Source organism: Sinohyriopsis cumingii, chromosome 18 (genome assembly GCF_028554795.1).
Source record: "Sinohyriopsis cumingii isolate HCF-2022 chromosome 18, ASM2855479v2, whole genome shotgun sequence".
Classification (NCBI taxonomy): Eukaryota; Metazoa; Mollusca; class Bivalvia; order Unionida; family Unionidae; genus Sinohyriopsis; species Sinohyriopsis cumingii.
This window is the reverse complement of record NC_142978.1, coordinates 43,043,397-43,060,669: the sequence shown is the minus strand read 5'-3', so window position 1 is coordinate 43,060,669 and position 17,273 is coordinate 43,043,397. Positions and strand designations below refer to the sequence as shown.

Sequence of the window (17,273 nt, the reverse complement as noted above, 5' to 3'; positions counted from 1 at the left end):
GGGCCGTATCCGATCACCAGGCCACATTTGCCCACCCCTGATAGCTGGTTTGAGACAAGGTAACAACATACGTCCACATTTCTTTTCCAAGCACAATACGAAGTTACGTAAATAAAACCGTCGGAAGGACCAGCTCGGTTACGCATTAGACGGACAACTAATGCAGACGACACAGCAGGCCATCCTAATGAAATAGACTGTTTTCTTGAATGTATCAATGCTTAAAAATCTAAGGCCGTGATTTGATCCTTTCCTCATTTATATTATATTTGAACCCACCCACACTAAAAAAAAAAAAAAATATGCATACGATGAATTGGTAGCCGTTTTGATATTTGTACAAGACAAATTTTGAACCACGTACACACAACATCTGTGTCTGTCGAAACGAAAACGAGAAGAGAAGTGGACGAGAACATGGGCAAAATGACGAAGTATGTTTAATTGTTACAAACAATAACTGAATTAGTTACTTGTGGATTTATTGTAAAGTCGATTACGTATTTGGCAGTACTGGCTTGCGTTACTTTATCACGCACATTGACAAGCAAAATAAATGTTGTATACTGTACTTTGGTGAACATAAATATATGGGCACGTTGTTTCTTAGTTACCACAAAGACCTCGTGCCAAAAATAGGATACGTTTGATCTCAGGATCAAACATTCAAAATATGATACGTCTGATCTCAGGATTAAACATTCATTTTCCAAACAGCATTATTATTTTACAACGAAGGCTGGTTAAGACATGAATCTTCGGGTTGGAAAAAAGATGAAAGAATAAAAAGTAACCCGACGAAGCATTTTAATTTAACTAAGACATTTAACACCTCTAGTTAAGTAAATGAGTCATAAGTGAGCACTCATTGATGACTACTGATACCTTCATTGACTGGCCGACGGCGTCACCTGGTAATCAACTATAGCATAACAGATATTCCAATGGACCGCTGGCGAATGTGATCGCTAGACAGGTGTGATTTCATGCATAGTTGTGAAGCCGGAGTAAATCTTACACAACAAGCAGGGTGCAAAATATGTAGTTTGTAACATTCCAGAAATGACATGAAGAATTTGTACAAAGCTATTGGGCCACAGTCAACAGAAACATCTCCAAGATGGGTGTAGCGCTCCCCCACCCTTGACAAAATCCACCCAGAAAAATGAAAGATAGAACACAATCCCCTCCACAGTATAAGATTTTAAACCTTTTAAACCGTCACAAATATACTGGCCTATTTTGAAACAGGATATGTAGAAAAGAACAAATCTGAGATATGACTAATATTTAATTTCATTACGGGATTTCAGGTTTAAGAAATATAAAAATCTGGCTTGGATTTTAAGTACTTAAACATTAGGGGGAAAAGAGACGGTCACGTGTAAATAATTACGATCAATGTTTGTTGTAACTTCGCCCTTGCGTTGGCGTGCCTCTCTTTGGTAGCACACATATCTGACCAACATTCGATTCTCATCCTTCTTTGCATATGTATCCATCATAGCAGAATGTTTCACCATCCTTATTACTCCTAATTATTTCCATATTGATTATTACGTTTCATTTTTTTTCGCATACTCCAATATACAGCTTATTATATGACGATTTATGACGATTAACATGGGAGTTCGTATTCCTCCGAAAAGCAAAATAATTAGCAGATTCTTAAGATCTACAAAGTCACTGTGTTGCCGATTCAGCCGTATGGCTGAAAAACCTGGAAGTTGTACAGATACGCCATTCCAAGAAGCTGAACCATTTTCACATGGGCTGCCTGAGGAAACGGTAGTTTTCGTTATTATTGGTGATTTGGGTATCTGTATTTTTGTAATCATGTTCGTCTTGTGACGTTATCTGTTGTACTTTCATTTGCCTAGGGTTACTTGTTACTTCTGTTTCTGTCTGTTCTACTGTTGTTTTTGTTTTGGTCTTAGCTGACTGATTCAATGATTGGGTTTGTTCTTGTTGATGGTTTTGCTTGTCGTTGTTGTTGTTGTTGGGATTGCTGGATTTGTTTCTTGATTTCCATGTGTTTGTTTCTATATATGACCTTGTTGCTGCTGTTGTTCTAATTGTTGTTGTTGTTGTTAGAATTTTGGTCCTCTTATTTGCTTATCTTGCTGTTGTTGTTCTGGACTTTGCATTTCTTCCTCTGTCTGTTTCTTTGTGGATGCTTGTTGTTGTTGTATCGGTATTCTATGTTTCTTTGTTCTTTGTTTCCTGTTGTTGTTTCCTGTTGTTGGGGACATTTATGTGGTGTATGTCCAGTCTGTTGGCATCTGCTTCATTTCATGTGGCAGATGCATCCTTTGTACCATTATTTGGCCAGAAATCCGTGAAGAAAGGATGCTCTTTTAACCTCTGGAAGTTTACTTTCTTCAATCACCAATATTCTTGTCCCATTGTATATCGATGTTAAAGGGATTGTTGCTAATCTTGATGAGATTACTTTTATTTTCAATTTTGCCTCAAATGTTTCTACTGTAGCTTCCAAAGGTATCTTCAGCGGTATGTCAGACAAGTGTAGTTCCCCAGTTTTCTTTTTTATTTTCCTCAAGACTGGTGTCGGTTCCTTGACTCTTACTCCTCTCCCTGCTGTATTCATTTCTCCAAATGTTAGTACTGGTTTGTTCCCTTTCGGGCGTACAATATATCACTGGTACCCTTTGGGTTGATTGAGTAGATTTTTTGCAGGTATTCCGGGTTTTGGTCTTTAATGTGTATCACAACTGCTGATGTTCCCGCTATTTTGTCCCTGGGTATCTCAGACATGTCGAGCTCTTGCGTTCCTTTTTATAAGTGCATTCCAGAAACGATCCCTCATTTGTTTAAAGCCGTCTTGTTTGAAAGTATTTTTCTAGTTCTCTAGCTTGCCTGTTTGCCCTGACGGACGCCATTTTTTCACGTGCATCATTAGTAGCTTGTAGTTGGTTTTCCATGTATTGTAGTTTTCTTCACAATAAATTTAGATTTAGTATAAATGTGATTCCTATCTCATTTTATGAAGTATGAAGTTCCGTCAAGATGTTATTGTGGTCACTTGTTCAGAAACAGGTGGACTTTCTTGCGGTTTGCTTTGTACGTGCCATTGCCGAGACTCTGCTTTTCAAGAAGGAGTATCAGATTGGGATTTTTCCGCAGATCGGTTGTTTTATGTTTACGTAATTCAGCGAGTCCACTGATAATTTTCTTGTTAGTTGAGTCCGAGTATTACTGGCTCTCTCCGATAAATGTCTTAACCGGGTGTCGACATCCCACAAAGTGGTTACACTTCTATTACATTAATAACTCACCTAGTAAATTATAGGCCTCGATGTCAATACTTCTCTATATATCAACAAGCCCTCAAATACCAACATGTTTTACAGGGTGTCAAATCTATTGTAAAACTTTATCGCCTCACTTTAGTTACCATTGTTTAGAAGACAACTTATACAGCAATAAACATGGCAAATTCATCTACTGTATAGTACTGCCCATGTAAGTTTCGGGACGGGGAAGTTGTGGTGGCTTCGGTTTTCTTTTGAGATGATATATTTTCTTCTCTTTTCTCTCAAGCCAATTATTGATTTTTCAAGCAATGTAATGGATATAACATTGTGTTATTTTGCTATAAATCAGAGAAGTTATTTTTTCTGCTATATGATATCTGGAAATTAAAAATAATCCTCAGGTTACTTTTCCAGAAAATTATATATTGTTCCTAATACAATTACGGCATACCGTGGTAAGTATCGTGGTATGTTCAGAAATAACGCGGTATACCGCGCTACATAATTTTTTAAATAACCTGTTAATATTGTTGACTCGGTCGCCGTCATAAAAGTAATCTCTCTCTCTCTCTCTCTCTCTCTCTCTCTCTGTTTTAAAGCAGGCAGAACGAACAGATGTATACGAGTAAATATTAAGACGAGAAAGAAGTGATTGAATACGTTTTATGTTGAAACATTCATTATCTGTAATGAGAATAACATTTCTTGATAGGAACAGTATGCTTACATCAAATTAGTGCTATAGACAATGCGTAGACAATGGCAAAACGGTACGGTTATCATCATATCAATGATATACAAAGTAGACAATGACAGTACAGTGTGATTAGCTCAGATCAGTGTAATAGACAACGTGTAGACAACGGCAATAAAGTGTGATTAGCTCAGACCAGTGATATAGACAACGTGTAGACAACGGCAGGACAGCGTGATTAGCACAGATCGGTGATATAGACAATGTGTAGACAACGGCAGCACAGTGTGATTAGCTCAGATCAGTGATATAGACAACGTGTAGACAATGACATGACAGTGTGATTAGCTCAGATCAGTGTAATAGACAACGTGTAGACAACGGCAGTACAGTGTGATGAGGTTATATCAGTGATATAGACGATGTGTAGACAACGGCAGGAGAGTGTGATTGGCACAGATCGGTGATATAAACAATGTGTAGACAACGGCAGTACCGTGTGATTAGCTCAGATCAGTGCTATAGAAATGCGCAGACAACTGCTGGCAGGACAGTGTAGTTAGCTCCGATCAGTGCAATAGACAACGTGTAGACAACGGCAGAATGCTACAATAAACGAGATAGATTTATCCGTACCCTGGCTGACCGTTTTGGTGACTAAGATGTTGGTCGTACGGCCAAAGTGAAACCGGACTTTGCCACTGTTATGACAACGTGTCAAGCTGAGGGAAAGGAGAGCAGCTTAAGGTTCAAGTACATATCATGTTACCAAAAATACTTTTAACATTGTTACATTGTTAACTTGCACAGTATGTAGCATTAATGTAGATAGTTTGGCTCCTTATAAAGGATGTTAATGTGTGAACGGTAATTAATACAAAAAGAACGCGTGTGAAATAATTATTTTACAAAATATATAGCAGGAAAACTCGTTAGGGTCCAGAGCAATGACAGTCAGCATTTGTATCTTCATGCAGAGCATAGCTAAACATTTACGTCGTATCATGGATTCATAATACATTAAAATTTTCTGCTAAAATAAAGCTTGTTGATGATATATTAATTTATCTCCTGATACATATAGTCATATTAACATATAGTCATATTGACATAAATATATTTCAATGAAACGCTCATTCAGGAAAATAAAAAATGGTCCCTCACCATCAGTATCTCCGTAGTAGTTTCTTCGGGGAAAAAGTGACTCGCGTAGGACAATCAGAAAATCCTCGGCTTTTTCCCACAAGTCGGAAAGGAACATCGGGTGTAATTCTCCGCCATTAACAACTATAGTATATTCGGAATGACTTCTTTTATCATGGCACAATATGGCGGCGGAAAGGAGACGATATCACAATTTGAATATTGTAGGCCTTTTCGGTTATTACATGTGGCGCACTACGTGGGAAGGGAAAAGCCAAACCCGTACAATTTGTCTATTCCTACATCAACGGCCGAGGTTATTTCTCGACTTCAAAGAAATCGCCCATATATGTAGAATTTCCAAGAGAAAATGTCCCGTGGAGTAGTAACTTTTTGTTTTCCGGAAGTTAAGATTTTCAAGCTTGAACTTGGCGCGAAGGGTTCTTTTTAGTGAGCAAAATATGGCGATGTTGCAGATCCAAGTTTTTAGACGAGTCATTTCTGTTTAACCACGACTTTTAAAATGGTGTCAAGAAGCGACCGCATTATCGAGCCTACGCTTACTTGGGTTAGCAGTTCAATCTTTATCCGTCATAACTTCGCTTAAATAAAAACAAAATGGGGGAATAAAGGAAACATGCAATAGCGCCACTCTGTGTGTGTGTGTGTGTGTGTGTGTGTGTGTGAAAAGGGGGACGTGGGAAATGTTGCGCTCAACTTTTCCCCCGACTGCCACTTTTTTTCGGGGGAAGAATTTCAGCATAGCAAAGATTGGCTCTGTGACACCGATGCCACATCAGTTGAAAATTCCTTTTTTTCAGAATGCACTATACTACTAATAAAAAGAATGGACGTTTATGCATTAAATGCTATGCGATACAACGTGCTGTGTTAATGTTTTCTAAATTCCACCAAATTATTATGATAATTTATATTGATATCTTATAAAACACTGACACGCTGACTCTGTAAATTCTATACTAATGGCAGTATTAGCGAACTGCACACTATCCATCCCCCTTGGAATCTTATGAACGGAACGTTCGATTTAAAAATGCATTAGTTATGATAGCGTCAACGATATGCGGTGCTAAAAGTTTTCACACACAGGACTTCCTCAGACATGTGCGTAGCCAGAGGAGGATGTAGGTGCGATTACACCACCACCACCCCTTTCCCCTCCTTTCCCGTTTCTCTGAAATTCGCGATGGATAGCCAGACAATTTTAAAATGCACGTAGGGAAAAAAAATCACACTGTAGATACTTTTATTTCTTCATTAGAAAATTGACATGCTGCAAAAGATGCGTGACACTTATATGGCTGTCTACATGTTCCCATCTCAATCAGTGTTATGTGTTAATGCACCATTTATCAGAACTGTTTGTCGTTGCCTTTTAAAAGTTTCATGACATCCCTCTGTGAGCACATTTGGCTACGCCATGACAGATTAATTTACGTTTTTGACTTCGTCTAATGGTCGACGTAAACGAGAGCAAGTAAAAAGGTGAATAACAGTGTTATGTATATTTGATCTAATTATATCTGATTTAATATATATTTATTTCAATTTAATTGTTTGCTTGTCAGTTTTATATTTTTTATATTTTTCATTACGTGCTATTTTAATGTAAATTTATTCACTAGAGATGATACCTTTTCCAGAAAGTAGTTGCCCTTGCCTGTTCGTTTTAGTAAACACCAGGTGTTGACCTAGATCCTGACCTTGATTCTAAATTAGTAGCAACCACGTACATAAGATCTATTTTTATTTTAAAATGATTGGTTGTTGTCGAGATCATGATGGGACTACGTGGTGTAAGATGTAAACAACTTTTTTTGTGTTTTTATTTGTCAGAGTAAAATGATTGGTCTTCGTCAGGGCCACACCAAGTAAATAATTTCGACGAGGTTCTGGAACATGATCACATGTCCCCTTTTTGCGTTGTAGAATACGATATAACCTTTGTTTTTGGAGAGATATTATCAGTAGTTTGGCTTTTTCTTTACACTGGAAGATGTATGTTGTGCTGTTTGGAGTTATTTCAGATTACTTGGATTCAAAAGGATTAATTCTTTTTTTCATGGAAAATACGTGTGCTCGTGTGAAATTGTTGAACAAGGACAGTTTTTATAAAAATGCACATGTATTCAGATTTCCAAAATCGGAGTGATATTTCTTGTTTCTACACTACAGGTTACAGCATACGTCATCTTCTGCCATCTTGGAATCTTCGTCGGGACTCGAACTTGAAATCATTAGAACATTTTATTATTAGGACCTCTAAAGTAGTATTCGTGGATTATTCTTGGATTATTTTTGGATTTGATTCTTAAAACCCGTTAAGTTCATATTTTTTAATTGTTTGACAGAAATTTTCCAGGGAAATAAATTATTGTATTTTCCAATCTTGTTTTCACTCTTTCTTGTGTTACTGTTTATTCGGACCTAAACACGTAACATAAGAAACAGCTTTGTGTTTTTTGAACCAACACATCTGAATCAGTGAGATATCTGTGTACAAACTATTACTTGTACTTGTCGACAAGATATACTGCAAAATTTTGTCTCTCTTCCAAAGTTACATTAAAACATACATGAGAGGCATTGTAAAAAGTTCTGAATATTAGTACATTTTACACAAAACTATTTTTATAGTATATCCACTCTGAGTAAACTCCATGGAATGTTGATTAAAAGTTGGAAAACTACGTGATAGCTTTCAGATCTTCCGCCTCTCAGCTTAATCTATGATAATGGGATGCAGGCAAAAATCACTTGACCCTAAATCAGGGTTGAATATTGAGTGTGGCAGTGTTTGGATGCACTGTAATAAAGTAGACGAATACCTTGTGTACCTGTGCACGGTGGGGTGGTTCAGTGGTGTTCCACAACTTTTAGGAACACTTAGGAGACAAATAGGCCAGTGACAACTAGGCACAGATACCTCCTAGACGACTAGTCACGGATACCAAGACGACCGGGACTTCGGCACCAAACTAAAAATGCGTCTCAAAACTCTTTTCACAGTCTGACTATATCAAGCGATTTGTGGTCTCTGTTCGTTTTCACCGATCCAAACTTGAATAATTTTTCTTGAGTTGGGTTCAAAAATATTTTTAAAAAAATTGTGATCACCTATAACAATCTCATTCAAAGGAATCTGGTCAGTCTTTTCCTATTCGTATAATCTGCGGATCATTTTATTGAACGTTATTTTGTATATCGACCTGAAAATAAATTTATCGACAGAATTAAAAAAATTGTGACGAAATAATTAAAACTTTTCAAATATTCGTCGCGCGCGTGTGTGTGTGTGTGTGTGTGTCTGTGTGTGTTTGCGTGAGAGAGAGAGAGAGAGAGGTGCTGGAATGAGGTGGAATGGAATTGCATTCTGATTCATTAGCCGACTTTGAAGCAGTTATGTACATGTTATACGTGTTGGTTATATAACATACAGATCTGTCATATAGTCTGGTTCAGCGAGCAGACCCACGATATTTTTCATCCTGACCTCATTGTGTTAAACTGTATGCCTGTATTTCTCATTATTTATTTAACCTGTATATGTGACTGAACATACGCAAACAAATATACTTCTGGAAATCTCGTACAGTCTCGGTGTATGATCACTTTTATGGAAGGTAATTGCCGTTATTAAATTGGATCAAACAAAGAAAATATTAAATAAAGTAAGGAAAGCTATACAAAACAAGTATGCTTGAAACAAAAAGACTACACTAGGATAATAAAGGTAAGTACGCAAGTAAAAACAAAATGCGACACAAAGAAAGCATGCAAGAGCTGTATGATGTAAATAGCGGGAAAAAGCAAACACAGAAGCAGAAAATGCTAATGACGTCTAAAACAGACGAAACTAAGATGAAACAAAATAGCATGCAATGAACCAAGCAATTTTCATAACAAACAAATGTCAAATGAATTTAATAGAATGGAATGAAGTTGTTGTTGTGGGGTTTAACGCCATTTTTCAGCACACGATAGGCTATTCATGGCGGCCAGTATTAATGGTGGAGGAAGAACCCGGGAAAACCCCGGAAAGAACCACCGACCCACGAGAAGCTACTGGCAAGCTTTCTCACATACCCACATTGGCTGAATCTTAGACTCGAACCGCCGAAGACAGAGGTGAGATGTCAGTGATCTGTAACGAAGAGCGCTTTAGACCACTCGGCCACTCGGGTCCCCCTAATAAAGCCAGCATAAAATGAAACAATTTAACAACATACAACTTAAAGCACTTTTCACAAAATAAACAAAACACGACAGTCAAATAATTAACTTGTCAAAAGAACAGAGGGCACCTTTGCATTGCAAAGGGATGTTACTTTCATTGAGCCAAGAGCGCAGAGCCTTTGTACACGGTTCATCCATTGAGATAAAACAATTCATTAAAAAGTTGATACACTTTAGATATAGTGTGTAGTTTAATATTTCTGATTTAACTCTATATGAACCTGATTAGTCCAAATAAGTTGATGAAATTATTGCGCAGTTTTCTCTTTACTTGTTGTGTGCGAGCTTGGGAATTTTCTTTTCCTTACCAAGCCTTTTGTAACTTTTTTCTGGACTATTACTGTCAACATTTTGGCGGCCATTTTAGTAACTGATTGCCCAAAATGGCATTTGGTAAACAAAGTTTACTGCTTTCGGAAAGTGTGACCAATTTACCTGACAAGAAGGGGTTGGTTACAAATTTAGTTACGGGTCAGTGGATTGAGAGCTGTGTGGGTGTATTAGCTTGTTAACCTAGAGGAGTAAAGAAACTCGCCTTTATTTAAAGTAAATGCCGGTTTCCCAACTGACAGAGAGCTAAATCAAATAATGCAAATATCCGGTCACAAATGCATTAAATACGAAACTAACATACTCAGCAACATACTTAGTGTAGATTTAGTACAGTTTCTGTATCCATTAATCATCCCTTTACATGACTGAATTGCTTCTTTTATGCGTATACAGTACTGCATCTATAGTAGTAGTATGGAGACACTTTTGGTGGGAAACATTATAAACATTCTCATCGAAATGGATGTACATGTATATATATGGCTCGTCTACCCGAGTAAACAATTGCACAGGAATTTCCATCGGAGAGCCAGAACTGAAAAATGATTTTGTCCGTGTCAAATGTTTGATTGGTTTGGAGAGACAGTTGCTCTTTGAATTATAATTCGTATTTTAAAAAAAAAAAAATCCATCTTTGCTGGTTATAGAACTGCAATTTTTTTATTCAACTGACGTCTGAGAGTATTTTTCCCTGCAACAGTTGAAAGGTACACGTATGTGAGTATTATTTTTATTGCTTTAGTTGTATGTCCCATTTATTTTGAATATTGATCGTAATGTCTGAGCTTTATATTGTTTACTTTATAAGCATTGTTGTTTATATTAGCCTTTCTTAATTTATCTGTAATTTACTTAGTTTGTTATCATGTCGTATATTTGGCTGCGAGTCTTCTCTACACTTTAATAGGCCTGTATTCAATGCTTCATATGTAAAAGTTCAATGATTTGCATGTACACACGTAATGTTAAACCGAAATCTCCACATCTATCAACTTTTCACTTCCTTTACAAACGAATGATTCATAAGACTAAACAAATCTGTTCCATTTCTATGCAGGTGTTACATATAAAGGCGGTAGAGTAGGATTAGCTTGAATGTTCATCGGCAGTCAGGTGTTACCACCAGGACCTCATTATCATATGCCAAATGTAACCGGCAAAATTCACCAGGATTGAAAAATTCTACATGCTGGATATAATACCTCAGAGACATTGTTTAGGTTTTCTTCAGAGATTTACGCCACTCCTCAGCGAAGAACAACCACCGAGAAATGTATTTTCTTAATTCATGGACAACATGGGCGCCCGCACATACGGGCAGGGGGTGGGGAATGCCTTTTCCCCACAATGTTTTGTCTTACATTGGTAAAATTTAATGTCTGACCACTACATGTTTGTCCCCCAACCACCCATCCCCGCCGAAAACAATTCTGCTGGCGCCCTTGATGGACATCGTTAAGGCCACTTACCTTGCGACGTTTGACATTCTTGTCTTTTGTTGGTACAGGTTCCATCAATATGGGTAATTTGAGAGTGCTAGTATCTATCTAAACAATTTGTTAAGTACCTGACACAATAAATCTACTTGCCATTATTTCACATTTCAACACATATTTCGTACTGTGTCTCAAAAATCGCCACGAACTCTCATGCTTCACTGCCCCATAACCATACGTGATACACATCATACAGACCCAAGTACAAGCTACATCTAATCTTAAATGCCAGTCGTTTGCTATACCATACGAGATACAAAGTACAGACCCAAGCTACCATACTGGTCAGTTTTGCAGTGTAAAATTTGTATGAAAATGTAATTTATGTTTTAAAAGCTTTTCATTTTCTTTTCTTTTTTAATTTGTAACTGTATTTATGAATTTTTATTTTAAAAAATTCAGCCAGAAATTGTCTTGTGTTATGCATAAGTTGTTACTGCTTTGAAACGTTTCCATAATAAGGAAGATGTGGCAAATTTAGTTTTGGGGTCTTAAAAGCGTATGATCCAAAAATTGCACATTGCTGAACTCCGTCAATTCACAAATTTCAGATAGTTATGTGAAAGGTGTAACACATGACAATTTTTCTTTCCTGTCCAGCTTCTTCATAATACAGGCAGGATGACAGCCTACGACAAACACTGTAAATGTATTCATGAAGATCTTATGATTAATGTACGATCTCTTTAGACACACTGAAAAGTTCAGTACAGAAGCAATATAGAAATTATGTAGGGAATCCATTTGTGTACCAAGTTCACATTTTCGTCAGACGAGCCAAAGAATGTGAAGTTTTCTGGAAACTGGGCGTAGGTTTGGTTGAGATTAAAGTGACGAGGAATGAAAAGTGATGCATGGAAGAAAAATCACTTGTGAATACATGTATTCTAGTAAGACGGGAGAGTTGTTTTTTTTTCTTCTCCGTGGTACTTGATCTAATACAGAGTATTACCGTGGGTTGGATACCCAGGGCCGTAGAGAGAGAGAGAGAGAGATCACGGCCCCTGGGGTAAGAAACACCCGGGCCTCTACTAGTTCTTGTTCAAACAAAACTTTCATTTATAAAATTAAAAAGTGTTCGTTCTGCCTGGGCCCCCTTACAAGCCCTGGCCCAGGGAATATATCCCCGGTCGTCCTCCCCACTCTTGTCGGCCCTGAGGATACCACTCCAATGTACTCAGTGAGAAGGCTATATTAGACTATATGGCGTTTTACTCAACCCCTCAGTTTACATATATGCGAAAAATCTGACTCATTTTCGGCTATACCTGCTCCTGTCTATTACTTGTTTACATTGCATATTGATCAAAACGATTATATAGACTGCTAAAACGTCAAAAAAAGGATTTTACTTATGATTATGTGTATCACGTGTCAAGCAAATGACGAGTAAAGTTTGGGCAGAACCTGTTTGTTTCTTCTAACAGTGCTTTTCTGTTTATAGTCCGTTGGTAGAAATAATGGATCAGGCATTTCAACCACAGTGCCTGAATACAGCTCAAAACACACACACACACACACACACACACACACACACACACTTCGCAGTTAACCGGAACAGTAAGTGCCCATTGCCCCCAAAAGAAGCAAGAGAGTAAATTGTATCACAGGACACTATTATACCACTTTCCCGATTCAACTCAACTTCATTTAGAATCTGGTAAATTTAAAAATGACGTATGAGGTACATTTAAGAGCAGTGTAGGTGGATTGCATCAATTTAATAAATGACACAGAAAACAAAGCATGCTATAGTTTGCATAAAACAACTGACATTTCTTAACACGTTATCGTGAATAATCCTGGAATACACTGAAATTTCAAAATCTGTTAGGATGTAACACAATCTAGCTTTTTTCTAAGTTGACCAAAATGGCAACATTAAAGCAAGTGTGTAAATTCATTTATAATCATCGTACGGTGTTTTGCCGTATACGCAGTGCCCATATAGTATACGAGCGGACAAGGCTTGAATCCCTCTCAATGCATAGCAGAAAGAAAGAAAGTACGAAAAACGAAAGTGATAAATAATTGAAAAAGCATCTAACGCAGGCGATAATTAATTTTTTTTCGGCATATTGATTGTGAAAAGTATTCGAGTACACGTATTCTCTATGGTAATAAAGCAATTTCAGATGTACTCTCATGTGCATCGGTTTCATAGTTTGAAAAAGGTCATAGAGGTACATGTTGCATTCAGATGACGAATGAACACGAAAATGAATTGGATAATCTATAATGGTCTTTCGCTGTCTATGCAAGCGTGGTAATGAATTGCGCCGTGAGTGGGGACGATTAAGACTTCATCACAGAATAGAAACTGTTTAAAGTTGTGATGCTTTTGAATAGCATAATAATAATCTACATGACGAATTACGTCAAATGATAGACTATTGTTTGATTGAAGTTTCTCTTTAGATTACATAATTAAAACATTTTCTTATAGACGCTGGTTTGATGAGCCTCCATCATCCTGTGTTTTTGCCGTTACCGTTCCTTTTATAGACCTCAAATTCCGCCATAGATATGACACTCGGTCTTTCTCTTCAACCATCGCGCTTTCATCAGATCATTAACAAGGCTACTTTCGAGCATAGTTAAACCGTTGTAGAATTTCGCCACGAAATACTGCTGAAAATGGATTTATCGATCATGGAATAATATATGCTTTACAATTATCCGTTGAGTTTGATCGATCATTAGCCCACCAACGTGTACATCCAGACAGATTGCCAATTTCAAGTTGCGTCAGAGACTTGATTCATTGCACAAATTGACACCGGGGCAAATGAAAGCTTGTAATGTGTACTTTAAAAGACTTCTTGTCAGAAATGTTTAAAATGTTTAAAATGCAATTTGTTCAAAAATCTGTATCATAGTCCATGTCAGAAATAGCTTGATATTGTATGTTGTGTTTTGGGAATTTTGTTTCCTTTGAAGGGAGAGAGTGGGGAAGTCTATTCAAATACGCATATTATTTAGCTAAAAAGCAAGATATATAATTAATTGAATCTGCATTAATTGAACGTGTATACATACATACATACATACATACATACAGAGAGAGAGAGTAAAATAACCACATTCTAGATTCTTGCAGGTTTAGATATCAGTCACGTGTGCAAACTATGAGTCATAGAGTGAGTCAAGAGAGACTGCATGAGATTGCATTACTCAGAAAATCCTTACACAATCTATCGTATATTCCGGTCACAGAGAGAAAATAAATTGAGACCACCACTATGTAATGTAATATTCGTCATAGCAAATAGTTATACAATCGTTTTTATTTATTTATTTATTTTATTATTTATTTATTTATTTATTTATTCTCTTTAATTAGAAAACAATTTGTTCGCCTTTGCAAAATATTCCCTTGAAATTTTAACATTAGTTCAAATTAATTTATTTTCTCAACGGAAAGTAAAGGAAAAATAAAACTGTTCCGTCAGACGCCCACATATATACCTCTTTTGCAAACTGCAAATGCAAAATGTCATCACTTAGAGGAAAAGGAACATGTATATAAAACATTTTCGTGCCTACAGGTCATAACATCAGCTAAGGCAGTGCTGTCCAACCTGCTGCCCGCGGGCTGATTTTAAATGGCCCGCCAGAGCTCGAGCAGCTATATAGTCGTTGCTTTTCAGTTTTCTGCTGCGGCCCTCTGCTTCAAGAAAAACACGTTTCAGTGGCCCATGGTATCAAAAAGGTTGGACAGCACTGAACTACGGTATTGAAACGCAAGTACCTATTTGTTAGTAGTAAAGGGGGATACATTAGCGACAATGGGAATTAGCATTACAGACACCCCTGGGACAGATTAGCGACAAGGGAAATTTAACATGGAGAAAAATCGTGGGTCAGATTAGCGACAAGGGAAATTAACATGGGAATAAGTCGTGGGTCACTCTAGCGACAAGGGGAATTTAACATGGAACTATAGTGTGGGTCTGTCTAGCGACAAGGGGAAATTAACATGGGAATAGGGGACTGTATAGCGTCAAAGGAATTTAAACAGGGTGGGTCTGTCTAGCGACAAGGGGAAATTAACATGGGGAATAGAGTTTGGGCTTTTGGGATTTTTTTTTTAAATTTAAATTTAAATTTAAATTTAAAAAAAGGGGTAGGCAATGGAAAGGCTATCTCTTTTCGAGAAATATGGGGGCCCTGAAAAGGGCCTTTGGATTTATGTTAATATGCCCTTAACATAAAGGGCATCTGTGGCATCTTCCTGTCCTCAAGCTGCGTCTTACAGCAGGGCCATACATCAGAGTCCTCTTGAGGCAACCTTGTCTCTCTATGTAGACTCTTCGTATCCACAAACTGCTGGTGGTCCTGTGGACAACGGTCCACTTGGATCGGACATACATGAGCATGTCCGTCCTGAACATCATTGAAGACACGAAGGTGGAAGATTCAACGTCAGTCCACATCTTGCGGCTACGAGAATAGCTGAGTGAGTGATTGCACTGAACTGCGCTTATTTATAGGTACAGGTAGGATTGAAACGGATTGAGTTCATTCACCAATCCAAACACGCGTTACAAAATTCAGTCAGCCCGCATCCAATCCGAAGAGAGCAGTCTGTGACGTCACGTAGTCTATATAGATTTGCTAGCGCTTGTGTGCAGTCAATCTATGCGACAGTGATTCAACATGACGGAAACTCAGAAAACGATCCATTGGGGTGCACCAGCAGGGGAGACTGCCCAAGGGAACCCGGACTTACTTTCAGAAGAGGTACATTGGGATTTTGTGGATTTTCTTACCTCGCAAGAATTTGTTCCGGAACCTTCGTTACCATCTTCATTACCGCAAGTGGAGAATTTTAGACAGAGACAGAAAGAAGAATTGGAGAAATTTATGCAACGACAAAAGGAAGCGGAACAAGCTTTTCTCCTACAGCAACAGCAACAGCAACAAGAAGAAGTAAGAAAAAAACAACAGCAACAACAGCAAGAAGAAGTAGCAGCAAAGAAACAAGAGGGTGAAAATCAAACGGCTACGGTACTGTTGGACATTTTAGCGGAGTTAAGAAGTCTGAAACAAATGTATCAGACTTCTTTATCACGACCGAAGAGAATACGACCTTCCCGAGCTAAACACGCCAACCCTGTGACTAAGCCTATCGTACCACCCTTAGTGATTTCAACCCAATCATCAGAAGTAGGCCTTGGCCGTGGCAAAGGCTTAAGGCAGTTAAAGTTGATTGGTTAAACTCACCCCTACACCAAAATAAAAAGGCCCTTTTCAGGGCCACCCACATTTCTCGAAAAGAAATACAATTTCAATTTGCCAATCACTCAAAAATAAACCCCACCCATTTTACCTTATAGTACGTGTCTGTGTATGAGTGCGTGAGTGTAGCTTCTTATTTTAAAATCAAAACTCAAAGACACTTACCTTATATCATTCATGTATTCTTTTATCCATTTTTTTTACAATCCAATTCACAATTCACCACAGAACACTTTAATTAAAAGTTCATTGACTTCTTCTTTCTCCTTGTTTAGTCTCTCTGTTTTTTGAATTTCTTCACCGTTTTTTCCTCATTTTCTTCCCTTCTTCTTTTCTTCTCCTGTTTCTTTGCTTCTTTTAAATAGAATTGTCTTCTTTCTTCCTCTTCTTCCTCTGAAGAATCCCTCTCTTCTTTCGAAGAATCCCTCTCTTCTTCTGAAGAATCCTTCTTTTCTTCTGACTCCTCTTGTTTCTTTTTTGGGCAATCTGGAGACCAATGTCCTTTTTCTTGACAATAATAACAGGTATCTTGACTTTTGTCTTTTTTAGCCCCTGTTTTTTTTCTTTTTTGACGGTCTGGACACTCTGAAGACCAATGCCCTTTCTTCTGACAGATATAGCAAGTATCTTGACTTTTATCTCGAAAGGAAGGAGAGTAGTCCGTAGGCTGGTCTGAAGAGAATTTTCTAATGACCCCTCGCAAAGCTCTGACGAAACGTTCCATCTGGGTAGTCTCTTCCATCGTTGTGCTCGGCTTGAGAGTGAAATGAATAGTGAAAGGACAAGACACACACCCTTTTTATATACGCTGGTTTGCCAAGACTATAAATTAGT

The 17,273-nt window shown here is 37.7% G+C and overlaps 2 long non-coding RNA genes across 2 annotated transcripts in view; one reads left to right on the top strand and one right to left on the bottom strand.

Moving 5' to 3' along the window:
- The window catches only part of LOC149776500 (uncharacterized), an 87,534-nt gene that overhangs the window by 11,968 nt on the left and 58,293 nt on the right, over positions 1 to 17,273 (bottom strand). The gene's annotated exons all lie outside the window — the stretch shown is intronic.
- On the top strand, positions 10,003 to 12,094 carry LOC149776501 (uncharacterized). The gene is made up of 2 exons (XR_016416219.1): positions 10,003 to 10,419; positions 10,760 to 12,094. It is a non-coding gene; the product is annotated as an uncharacterized LOC149776501 (long non-coding RNA).